Consider the following 13,361-nt stretch of genomic DNA (forward strand, 5'->3'; position numbering starts at 1 on the left):
TCTCTCTCTATATATAAAATAAATAAATAAAATCTTTTTACAAAGGGGGGGTTGTGCCTGGGTGGCTCAGTCAATCACGTCTCTGACTCTTGGTTTTGGCTCATGTCATGATCTCAGGGTTGTGAGATTAAGCCCCTCGTCCAGCTGTGTGCTCAGCACAGAGTCTCCTTAAGATTTTCTCCCTCTGCCCCTCCTCCAACTCACTATCTCTCTCAAATAAATAAATAAATTTTTTAAAAAAGAATATGAATAAGGGCTGAGAGGGGAGGGTAATGTGTGGAAATGGTTCAAGACACTTGTTGAGTAAATAAACCAGTGTTGACAAGGACATCTGGGTGGCTCAGTGGTTGAGCGTCTGCCTTCAACTCAGGGCGTGATCCCGGAGTCCCAGGATCGAGTCCCACTTTGGGCTCCCTGAATGGAGCCTGCAGAGGGAGAACCTCTGCCTGTGTCTCTGCCTCTTTCTCTCTCTGTCATGAATAAATAAATAAAATCTTAGAAAAAAAAAATCAGTGTTGACAGACTTAAAAAAAGTTTCATTTCTCTTGTAGTATGTATATCATTGCTTTTTATTGTCGAGTAATATTCCTTTGTAAGAATATACCATAATTTATTTGTCCATTCATCAGTTGCTGAACACTTGGGTTGTTTCCACTTTCTGACTGTTACGGATAATGCTGTTATGAACATTTGTCTACCACCTTTTATGTGGGCATATGTTTTTTCTTTTCTTGGCAATATAACTAGGAGTGGAATTGCCGAGTCATATGCTAACTCTGTACTTAACATTTTGAGGAATGGCCAAACTCTTTTCCAAAGTGGCTGCACCATTTTACAGTCCCATCAGCAGTGTATGGGGGTTCCAATTTCTCCACATCCTCAACAACACTTGTTATTGAATATGTTTTTATAATAGCCATCCTAGTGGGTGTAATAGGGTTTCAGACATTTGCTTTTAATCGTTAATTCTTCTTATTTTTATGCTTTTCTCCCAGAACATCTTCTACAGAAGGAAAGTTTATCAAGTAAATTTCATTTCACAGTGACAGTTTATTTTTGATAAAGAGCTCTTAAATGGTGGAAAGAGAATGAAACCTAAATGTAGATATACTTGATGGAGGGCTGCCCAGCTGGCTCAGTCACAAGAGCATGTAACTCTTGTTCTTGGGGTCATGAGTTCAAGCCCCATGTTGGGTATAGAGATTTTATTTATTTATTTATTTATTTATTTTAAATTTTTATTTATTTATGATAGTCACAGAGAGAGAGAGAGAGAGGCAGAGGCATAGGCAGAGGGAGAAGCAGGCTCCATGCACCAGGAGCCCAATGTGGGATTTGATCCCGGGTCTCCAGGATTGCACCCTGGGCCAAAGGCAGGTGCTAAACCGCTGCGCCACCCAGGGATCCCTAGAGATTACTTTTAAAAAGTAATTAAACTTTTAAAAAAGGAGTGGGGTGGGGTGCCTGGCTGGCTTAGTCAGAAGAGCATGTGGCTCTTGATCTTGGGTTTGTGAGTTTGAGCCTAACATTGCATACAGAGATTACTTCAATACATAAAACTTTTAAAATATATATATAAATCTAGGCATACTTAATTAAGCTCAAGACCTTAGTTTTTCTCTTATTATGAGTACAAAATGAAAACAGTATCTGTCCCACATGGTTGATGAATGGATTAAATGAGATAACAGATGTGAAAGCTCTCTGTAAATGATAAGGCACTATACAAATATCATCATTGCTAGCTGTGCAGGGGGGTGAAAAAATAAAAGCTTTTCTTTAATGATGCTCCTTCATATGATGCTGCATTAGCTTTTCAGCTTCTAAAGGAATGAAGCCATATAACCTCTGCGTTTCCAGTAGCATCCCACATGCTTGTACCTACCACCATCTCCTTTACTTAACTTAAACTCTCAGGGAACACTCAGACCCATAGACAGGAACCATTTGCTTGATTTTTCCTCAAGATTCACCTTACTACTGCCTTCTTAGATCATTAGAACTTCTGTAGGCAGGAACTCTCTTGGGTCTCTAACTTGCTTGCTTCATGCCTAATCTTCCTTTCTTGTTTCAACCATTTGAATTTAGCAGTTCAGCTTTAGAATGTGATAACCTGAGCACCACTAGCCTGGAAACTTGATATGCCATTACATCTGGCTGTTGTCCTATGGCTCTATACTCATCTCACCTCTGCCCAGCCTGGACACTTAGGACATTCCTAATTGTATCATCTGGAGAGGGACACGAATCATCATACCCTGTCAAATACTGAAAAGTCTTTATCTAAAACTGTCACGTTAGGGATCCCTGGGTGGCGCAGCGGTTTGGCGCCTGCCTTTGGCCCAGGGCGCGATCCTGGAGACCCGGGATCGAATCCCACATCAGGCTCCCGGTGCATGGAGCCTGCTTCTCCCTCTGCCTGTGTCTCTGCCTCTCTCTCTCTCTCTGTGACTATCATAAATAAATAAAAATTAAAAAAAAAACTGTCACGTTATAGTCTTCCTTTCCATTTTCACTGCCACCAGCCTGGCTCAGCCTTCCATCGTCTCTTGCATCTTTTTAAATCATATGTCCATCTTCAAGTGAATTTGCCACTAGACCACAGGGTAATTGGAAAGGAAATAGAATACTGTAAATTCTGCTCTAAAATAGGATACCAGAGGGCACCTGGGTGCTGCAGTTGGATAAGCATCTGACTGTTGGTTTCAGTTCAGGTCATGATCTCACCATTGTGAGATCAAGCCCTGCAGGAGGCTCCTCACTCAACACAGGGTCTGCTTGGGATTCTCATCTCCTTCTTCCTATGCTCCTCCCCACCCCATAAATAAATAAATAAATAAATAAATAAATAAATAAATCTTTTTAAAAATTTTAAGTAAAATAGGATACCAGTAGTAGATAACCAAACCATGGCACGGGGCCACATATAAAAATCTACTACATTGGAAGGGGAGGTGGGCGGGGGGTGGGGGTGACTGCTGATGGGCACTGAGGTGGGCACTTGACAGGATGAGCACTGGGTGTTATTCTATATGTTGGCAAATTGAACACCAATAAAAAATAAATTTATAAAAATTTAAAAATCTACTAAAGTGAATTTTTTTTTTAAAGATTTTATTTATTTGTTCATGAGAGACACACAGAGAGAGGCAGAAATATAGGCAGAGGGAGAGGCAGGTTCTCTGTCGGGAGCCTGATGTGGGACTCAATCCCAGGACCCCGGGATCATGACCTGAGCCAAAGGCAGATAGATGCTCAACCACTGAGCCACACAGGCATTCCTACTACAGTAAATTTCAAACATTAGTTTACCATTCAGTAGTATGTCAAGAAATCAACTTAGTGAATTGTGACCAGCATTTAAAAAGTGAAATAGAATCAGATAGAAAAGATCAGAAAATATTATGCATAGTAAGAGCATTATTTTGTTTGGGGTATATAATATGAATGCAAAGTGTATTTTTTACAATGGGTTAATGAGGTTGGAAAAAAACTGATTGGTATTGTATATGTTCTGTTAAAAAATCATTAGAAATATCCTAAATGTTTAGCTTGATTTATATTTAGTATGAAAAGGTATACTGGAAAACCCTACAAAGCATTCGAATTCAGACTTCTTGGGTTTGAACTGACTCTGTTACTTATTTGGTGACCTTCAGCAACTTGCTTAAACATTTTGTGCCTTGATTTTATCATCTGTATAGTACCTATCTCTGTGAGTTATAATGAGGAAATAAAGTAAATGCCTAGTACAAGTAAAATGCCTAGAACAGATCCTGGTACATAGCAGTAAATTAAGAAATGTTAGCTATTATTATAAATATTCTCAGGATCCCTGGGTGGCACAGCGGTTTGGTGCCTGCCTTTGGCCCAGGGCGCGATCCTGGAGACCTGGGATCGAATCCCACATCGGGCTCCCGGTACATGGAGCCTGCTTCTCCCTCTGCCTGTGTCTCTGCCTCTCTCTCTCTCTCTATGTGACTATCATAAATAAATTAAAATAAATAAATAAATAAATAAATAAATAAATATTCTCAAATCATTTGGCAATATAAATTATATCTTTAGATTCCATTTTTCTAACAATTACCATTCCAAGTCAGGTCATAAGGCTCCTTACACATAAAAAGTAGGCCTATCATCTATAGCTTTCAATAAAGACTATGTGGGTGATCACCTCAGAATCCAAAAGCCCCCTCTAGGTGCTATTATGAGAAAACTATTCTGTCCCTGCAACTTGCTCTGTACCTCTACCTAGGTATAGGCTACATATAGATTAGATACAGCCAATGTTCTGAGAAGTTGTAGATCATACAAGAGCTTGTCCTGTGTCAAATGGTGAATACAATTTCTACCAAGTCTTGTGTTTGAGAGCTTTCATTTAATAAAACTTGTATTAGTAGATATCACTGAGAAGATGACTTCCTTCATTTGTATGAGAATCCATCAACATGATGCCTGTGACATAAGGATGGGCTATGTTTTACTGAAGTTACGCTGCTGGTACATTGCTCTTTGAGAACTCCTCTCCTAGTGGTTTATCTACTGGCTCTGAGAGACAGAGGTGTAAAAAAAAAAAAAAAAAAAAAAAGGCCTGATTTGTAGCATTAGCCAATTTTTTATGGTATAAATGCTCCCATTGTGACAATTTCACACTACCAACGTGATGTCACTGAATACAGAGTTGGAAAGAAGTGCTTACAATTGGTTTGCATGAGGCCTAACAAGCAGGCCCAGCACATCATCTACTTGTAACTATTTCATGTTTTCTGCCCAGTGCCTTTGTAAGAATAAAGGGTTTTTAACTGTCAAATGTTATCTTCGTTCTGGAAATACCGATTCAGTGGACTTTTTGGTTATGCAAAGGAAAAGGAAAGATTTTACTCTAAAATAAAGTGTTTGAGACAATGTGACTCCAAGGCAGTATTCGAAGCTCTGGATAATGTAAAATGTGACAGCTTTCCAAACTGTTCTTCTGAAAAGACATTCTTTTCTAAATTAGAATTCAGATCTCACAGTCCCTAAAAATGATCTCTTGTTCTTATTAGATAAGGAAATGAGAAAAGCAGATCAGATAAATGCAGAAAGGCTTTACAGGCAAGTCTTTGCCTCACATTGAAAAAGGACTACCAAGTTGGCTGAGCTGGTATTGCAGAGCCCAATCTGAACCATTTATCTAAAGACCCCATGGAGCGTTATTACATACTGAATAACACAGATTTGGGGAAATGCAAGGATTTGGGGCATCGCAGGGTTCTGGCAGATTGTCTTAGTAGGGTCTTTATGGAAAAGCCAACCCACGAGGAAGCAGAAATTCTGAGTCTCAACTACTCCATAAGTAGACAGAGAGAACCCAGAACACATATTCTTCACCTTGATACAGGTGCGATGTACTACACAATTTGTTCCCATATAAAAAGCATTCTCTATTAACTGTATACATAGAGTGGTTGTTCAAAGTCAAACGCTGGAGACAGACTGGTCCTGGTTTGAATTTTCATATCACTCATTAGTTATGAGAGACCTTGGGCCCATTATTTAACTTCTCTGCACCTCAATTTCTTCAACAGAGGAATAAAGCAAATATAATTGCACCTACTCTCAAGAATTATTTTGAAGATTAGATAACATACTAGTTAGCCTTGATAAGTTGCTCAAAAATTAGTTATAATCACAACAATAAATATCTCTTCAGACTCACTTTTTTTTAAAGGATTTTATTTATTTTTTCATGAGAGACACAGAGAGGCAGAGACATAAGCAGAGGGAGAAGCAGGCTCCCTGCAGGGAGCCCGATGCAGAATTCCATCCCAGGACCCCAGGATCATGACATGAGCCCAAGTCTGACACTCAACCACTGGGCCACCCAGGTGCCCCTCTTCAGACCCACTTTTGGATGCTAGATGCTTGATAGAAGGAGATATTTATGTCATCTCAGCATCAATCTTTTCTAAATCTCAGCCTGGATTTGCAATTGTTTCCAGATAAGTTCAGAGCTCTGTCTACATCTGGGTAGAATATACACCGGAGCCAAATTTAAAGTCCATATTTGCACAGGATGGCTTGAGTAAATGGGTTGTACTGGTCTGTGAAGCTCACCTAAGGGCCAATGTGTAATTTCAAGAGACAATGTAGGTTATTTCTGGGGATGATCCTGACATGGATCTTTATCAGAATCTCTGGACTCCTATTTGAAATGGTACCACCATTTGTACCATGGCTTATGTAGTCACTAAGGTCATCTCAAGTTGTCAAACAAATGTTGATGGGACCTCAGAACTGGAAGGGATCTAAATCTGAGGAAATCTTTCTGGTCTGTGTTTCTCTCTGACTGTTATGCTTTTTAGTTAAAGCCAGTGACACCAGAATAGAAATTTTATTTTAATCAAACCATTCTCCAATGTTGTCTTGGTGCCCTGTGCTCAAAGAACAGGCATTCACAGGGAGGATATTGAGGATGAACTCTTGGTATGAAGTCTCCATTTTACACTGATTTTCACCGAACACAAGATGGACTGTTTGCAGCAGGACCACTGGGGATAATAGGTGCTGGATTTTGTGCCATGATTTTTATCTCTGGTGTTTCTGGCAGTGATTAAGGTTTCAGGCCAACAGAGGCCCTGAGGACCTAGCAACAATTGCTAGGGAGCTTCCTGGTTGCCAGCAACAGTAAATGCCACAGGGACACAAAGACTCAACCTTTCACATACACACAATGAAACCCAGAGCCTAGTCTCTTATTTCAGATAAAACAGAGTCTTCCAGGTAGAGCACAACAGCTTCTTCTTTCCTCCTTTTATATCAGACTTTTAAAATTTTGTAGAGAACCGCCCAGGAGGTTTTATGACAATTTTGCTTCCAAATTTGTTCAAGAACACTTATATTCAAACCTCTCTCAGTGCTGTCCGTTTTTACTATTTGGGGGAGAAATAGAGTGAAGTAGTATTGCAGATTTGATTTGGAATTTTAAATAAGGTGTGAGTTGTTTAATCTGTTTCTAATTGGCAATCTTCTACAAAGTTACAATTGATTTCTATCCTTCTGACAAGATTTAGTAACACCATCTGAAAGATGGTCTTCTCTCCGTCTCTAATTTGTTTTTAGAAAAGGTAGAAGTATACAGAATATGAAATAGAGCTGTGGCAATTTAAGGTTTTTCCATGACTCATTCAAGGAAATTGCGTAATAGCCTTCCTCTGCCAACCTCACACACTCTTCTCAAATACCTTGTTCTTTTCCTAATTCCATTTCCCAACCGCAGTCACTTGTTCTATCCTTTCTATATGCCATTAACTTTTTTCTTTTGTCTCTAAGGCTGTAAAACTCTCTAGGGTACAGTCATGTGTTATGCAAGGTGATAAGGGAACTGAAGTGCCCCCAAGCTTGCTAGTCTGTTTCCTAGCAACTGTATGACATGTTGCTTAGTAACATGAGGGGTGAGAGTGAAGTCTCTCTCACATATCTAAAAATACTGAAATCATTAAAAAAAATAGTGGGCTTATTAAATATACTAAATCCAGAGACAACCTTACCACAGACGGAACTTATTTCAAGCCATGCTATCTTCAGTAAACCTCTATATCTCTTATAATCTGTATACTAAAATAACAGATAACTTTTCTTACAAGCAGGTACAGGAAAAAAAAAAACAACACAGCCTTTTCTAATCCTTTCTCTTTCACACATGCAACATCAGTGTTTAAGCAGAATGAAGAAATGTTTCCTAAATGATGTTAGACTGCACAGATGAAGAAAAACACAGCCTTTCCTCTTTTCTGCACGTGCATAATAGATTTTTTTAAATGATTTATTTACTTATTTGGGGGAGAGGGGCAGAGTGAGAGGGCAAGAGAATCCTCAAGCAGACCCCTGCTGAGTGCAGAGCCTGACACCAGGCTCAGTCCCAGGACACTGAGATCATGACCTGAACTGAAATCAAGAGAGTCAGCTGCTTAACCAACTGAGCGACCCAGGCGGCCCTATTATTGATTTTTAAATCTAAATGAAGACTGAGAAATGTTTCCCAAAACACCTTTTTAGGCTGGGTGTCATTTGGGAGCTGTGCCTTTCAAGATTAAAACCATCTGGAGAGTAATTCTCTGTCAACTTATCCAGTGGTTATCAGAATTCAGAAATAACTGAATCTTACCACCCAAAACCATTAAACTCTTTAGCTACAAAATGGTAAATACAAATTCTAAGAGAATAGTATTCACTGAATTAGACCTACTAAATCAGACTCTGGTACAGGAACTGAAAATCAGTAATTTTTTTTTAAGATTTATTTATTTATTCATAAGAGATACAGAGAGAGGCAGAGACACAGGCAGCGGGAGAAGCAGGCTTCCTGTGGGGAGCCCGATGGGGGACTCGATCTCAGGGCCCTGGAGTCATGATGTGAGCTGAAGGCAGATGCTTGACCACTGAGCCACCCAGGTATCCCAGAGAATCAGTATTTTTTTTTTAAGATTTTATTTATTTATTCATGAGAGACACAGAAAGAGAGAGAGGCAGAGACACAGGCAGAGGGAGAAGCAGGCTCCATGCAGGGAGCCTGATGTGGGACTCGATCTGGGGTCTCCAGGATCACACCCTGGGCTGAAGGTGACGCCAAACCGCCGAGCCACTCAGGGTGACCCCCCCCCCTTTTTAAAAGATTTTGTTTATTTATTCATGAGAGACACACAGAAAAAAGAGAGAGAAAAATTTTTAACTAGCATCCTAGTTACTTTGGCACACTTAGGAAACACTAGTATAGAGGATGATTCTAGTATGTTACAAAAGGGTTATCTTCTACTATTTTGGCTCTTAAATTTATATATGCAGTACTTAAAGAAGAAGCTTCAAAGACCAAGTCCTAAATATTCCGCCCCACTTCCCCTTGAACTAGCCCCTTTTGGACTAATAAAATTGGTCAAGCTTTAGAAAATTAGTCCCAGGACCCCGGGATTACAATCTGAGCCAAAGGCAGATGCTCAACCACTGAGCCACCCAGGCTTCCCTGTATAAGACATTTTAAAAATGAATTCTAACTTTTTGTGTGGCTAGTGCTACATAAAAATGGACCAGTTATAATTCCTGAGTATTTTACTTCTTACAACATCAATGCATGTTGTCCACTAGTACATCAATCTCACCCTGATTTATCTATAATATGAATTATAGACAAGAATTTGAAAGAAAAAAGAGAAGCGCACATTTGGATGGTTGGGGGAGGGGACTCAGGAGCTTCCTTTGACTAATATCAAATCCCTGTAGCCAGTGCACCATGGCAACCTTCCCAGTCTGCCACCTAATTTCCATCTGCTTTAAGGGGAAGGAGGGGAAAGACGGAAGCAAAACAGTTCAATGTGCATTCTTGTGAGTGTGTGTAATTTGAGTTAATGAAGTGCAATCATATTATAAATTGCATTTTATGGAAAACAGAGATTATCTACTGTCTTCTCCAATTCTTTCTCTTTCTTCTCTTCCCAGGATGCCTTTGAGCCTCTTCAGATTTTGTACCCTTTTTCCAAAAGTCAGATTTCATCAATACGCTTAGGCGAACCACCTTCCCAACATGTCAGAGCAAAATTACAAATTAAAATATGCATCTCAGGACATAAATATGTTGTTCAAAAGAGTGTTTCAGTAAGTGACTGAACATCAATGACTAACCTCAAAGCCTTGTATCACAATGCCAGAGATAGGTTTCTAATGTTACAGAGTACAGGTGTTTGTGTTATATAGTAAGTCTTACTTCTGGAATAGAAATTTATTAATATTTCTCTCTGCTATACACACAAAAGTCCTTCCCAAAATAGATGAAACTCAGTTACCAGAATCACTGGTAATTCTTACCATTGTTATCCAGAAAAAAAAAAAAAAAAACCATTATTTAGTAATACTCCAGTGTGTTGACCAGGGTTTGAGAAAGATGATGTTAAGCTTTCAATAAAATTCTGAATTCAGAAGTGGGTCATATTCTCACCTAAACTGTTAACAGTAGAATTTGGCCGAAGTGAATACAGCAGATAGTCTTTAAAGGCCATACATAGTGAGAACCAAATCACTCAATACATTGATCAGTACTGAGCCCTAAAGTAAAGACAACTTGGGGATCCCTGGGTGGCTCAGCGGTTTGGCGCCTGCCTTTGGCCCAGGGCGCGATCCTGGAGTCCTGGGATAGAGTCCCGCATCGGGCTCTGGGCATAGAGCCTGCTTCTCCCTCCTCCTGTGTCTCTGCCTCTCTCTCTCTCTATGTCTATCATAAAATAAATAAATAAATCTTAAAAAAAAATAAAGACAACTGCAAATTCACCACGTCATCATAATCTTGTCCGTCTCCTTGTTTAAATTTAGAGTTTGAGATGTGTTTTTGTTAGAGAATTTAAGAGAAACCTACCTGCTTGAATTTATCCTTTTACACTCAAACGTGCATGAGGAAGGGCAGTGTGAGACAGATAGGCATGATCATTTCACAAAGGATATAGAGGCAATGGTGTGACGTGAGACAGTGAACACTAAACTGGGAAGAAGTTGGGAAATGTAACACATTTCTTTGTGTTGGCAGCTCCTGCACTGTCTTCTCTCTCATAGCACTTGACATAATGTATTGTAGTAACAGTTTCAATCATTGGATTGGACCTTGAACTCCTCTGGGCCCAGAAACATGTTTTATGTATTCTGTGCCAAGTCTTACTTATTATATACTTATTTCCTTGTTGCTAAATCCAATGAACATTCCTCTGTCCTTACTAACAACTCCTCTGCAGTATTTGATATTACTCGGCCCTCTACTTGATACTGCCCTTCCTTTCTGTAACATATCTTCTGCTTTTCTCTCTCTTTTGGCCAGTCCTTCTTTATCTTTTTTTCTTCTTTTTTTTTAAGATTTTATTTATTCATTCATGAGACACATACACGCACACACAGAGGTAGAGACATAGGCAGAGGGAGAAGCAGGGAGCCTGATCCAGGACTCAATCCTTGAACCCCAGGATCACAACCTGAGCCAAAGGCAGATGCTCAACCACTGAGCCACCCAGGTGCCCCTCCTTTTTTTCTTTTTCTGACACTTCTTCTTTTTTTAATCCTTTTCTGTTTTAAGATTTCATTTTTAAGTAATTTCTACACCCAACATGGGGCTCAAACCCACAACCCTGAAATCAAAAGTCACATACTTGGGGCACCTGGGTGGCTCTTGGTTAGGCAACTTAATCTTGGTTTCAGCTCTGGTCATGATCACAGGGTCCAGGGATCAAGCCTCACATGGGGCTCCCCACTTAATGTTAGGTCTGCTGGAGATTCTTTCCCCCTCCCTCTCCCTTCTCTTCTGCTCCTCCTCCATCCCTTGTGTGCAGGCATGTGTGTGTGTGTCTCTCTCAAACAAACGAATAAATAAACAAATACATTTTTTTTAAGTTGCATGCTTTACCTACTGAGCCAGCCAGGCACCCACCTTTGCTGTTTTTAAGTCTGCTCTCAATCTGGTAAGTCTACCTCCCAAATATTCCTCAATCCATTTCTCTCCTTTCAATCCATCTCTTTCCTTCTGTCCCTATAGCTTTAGCCTTAGTCAAGCCCTTATCATAAAGTCTAGATGATTGTAATAGCCTCCTACTTAGTCTCCTTGCTTTCAGTCTCAAACTCTTCCAATACATTCTTTAAAGCCAGAAGGTCTTTCCAACCTTGCTAAATTGTGACAGAAAGGAGAATTGAAGCCAGTTCTGCCTAACTCTGGAGCCAGCTGCCCCATCCTTCACTGCTCATTGCTCCTGATTCCTAGACATCACCAGCTCTAGACTCAATCTTCCACATATTTCCCAAATATGTCTACTTCTTTCTATTTCCTTGAGTCTGTCTTACCATCTACTAATCAGCAATCTTCTAACCAGTCATCCTGCATTATAACCCCTGATCCTCAACACTGTTCTATCTTTTCTTTCTGCACATAGCTGCAGTCAGAAGTATCTTTTTGAAATGCAAAGTTCATTATTCCTATTTCCTTTAATGGCTCTCATTGAGTTTGAAACAAAGTCCCTCACAATCAGTTCTTCATCTAATCTTCCAGCCTCCCCAATCCCCTTTCCTTACACTTTATGTAACAAACCATAACAAACCACTTCCACTTTAGTTTCTGAAACTAATCCAGTTGTCTTGTATTTGCACGTGCACTCTTTTCTCCATTTGTACCTGCTACTTCTATTTATTTTTCAAGACAACCTCAAGAATTGCATCTTCCAGGAAGACTTCCTGCATTCTCCATACCACACCGTCCTCCAAAGATCTAGAAGTTATAGGTAATAGGTATCTCCTTGCACAGGATCATGCCTTGCTTCTTTCTTGGGACTTATCAGAATGCATTTTATCTAATTAAATCTTAGCCAAATAAACATCTAATTACACTGCACTATGCCTGGTCCAATACATGCAACTTAGTAGACAACCAATATGTGTTTCCAAAAAGAAGAAACAAATGAATAAATGTTTGAAACATATAGGGCTGATCATCCATATGAGTTAATTACTTGGGTTAAAAAAGATTATAATAACTTAGAAAATAATAAAGTTGAAATATATGAGCTAGTGAGAGGAAGCTTCCCATAAATACATATGGTGCCTTAAATCATGAAGAAAATGTCACTGCAGTCCTGTGGGGGCGGAAATAGTCTTATAAATAAACAGTGCTGGATCAATTGGATATCCATATGGGGGAAAAATAGATCTGATCTCTACATCACATCAAACACACACACAAGTATCAGTTCCCATATGTATTGTGAAACTAAAGTAAAAGCTTAAGCAATAAATCCTTTAGAAGAATATATTCATGACCTGTCTATAGGCAAAGATTTCTTTAATGCAACCAAAAAAATGATAACAATAGGGGTGATTGGCTGGCTTAGTTGGTAGAGCTTGCTACTCTTTATCTCAGAGTTGTATGTTCAAGCCTCACGTTGAATGCAGAGATCACTGAAAAATAAAATCTTTTTAAAAATGTTAACAATAAAGAAAAAATGGATAAACAACTACTTAAAATCAAGAACTTCCATTCATCAAATGACAACATTAAGAGAATGAAAAGGCAAGTTGCAGAATGGGAAAAAAAATTTTTATATTATAATCTTCAAATCCAATAAAGGATTCTTATTCATAATATATAATGCACTCCAACCAAATACTAAGATAATGACAGCCAATCCATGAAAAAAATATGAAAAAGACTTGAACAGACATTTCACCAAAGAGAATATTCAAATGGACAATAAACACATGAAAAGGTGTCAACCTCAATAGTCACAATGTGATGGATATCATACTATGAACTCTCCTGAATGGCTACAATGAAGGAGGATGAGAAACAGAACTCTCCTGCACTG

This window comes from Vulpes vulpes, chromosome 8, assembly GCF_048418805.1.
Source record: "Vulpes vulpes isolate BD-2025 chromosome 8, VulVul3, whole genome shotgun sequence".
Classification (NCBI taxonomy): domain Eukaryota; kingdom Metazoa; phylum Chordata; class Mammalia; order Carnivora; family Canidae; genus Vulpes; species Vulpes vulpes.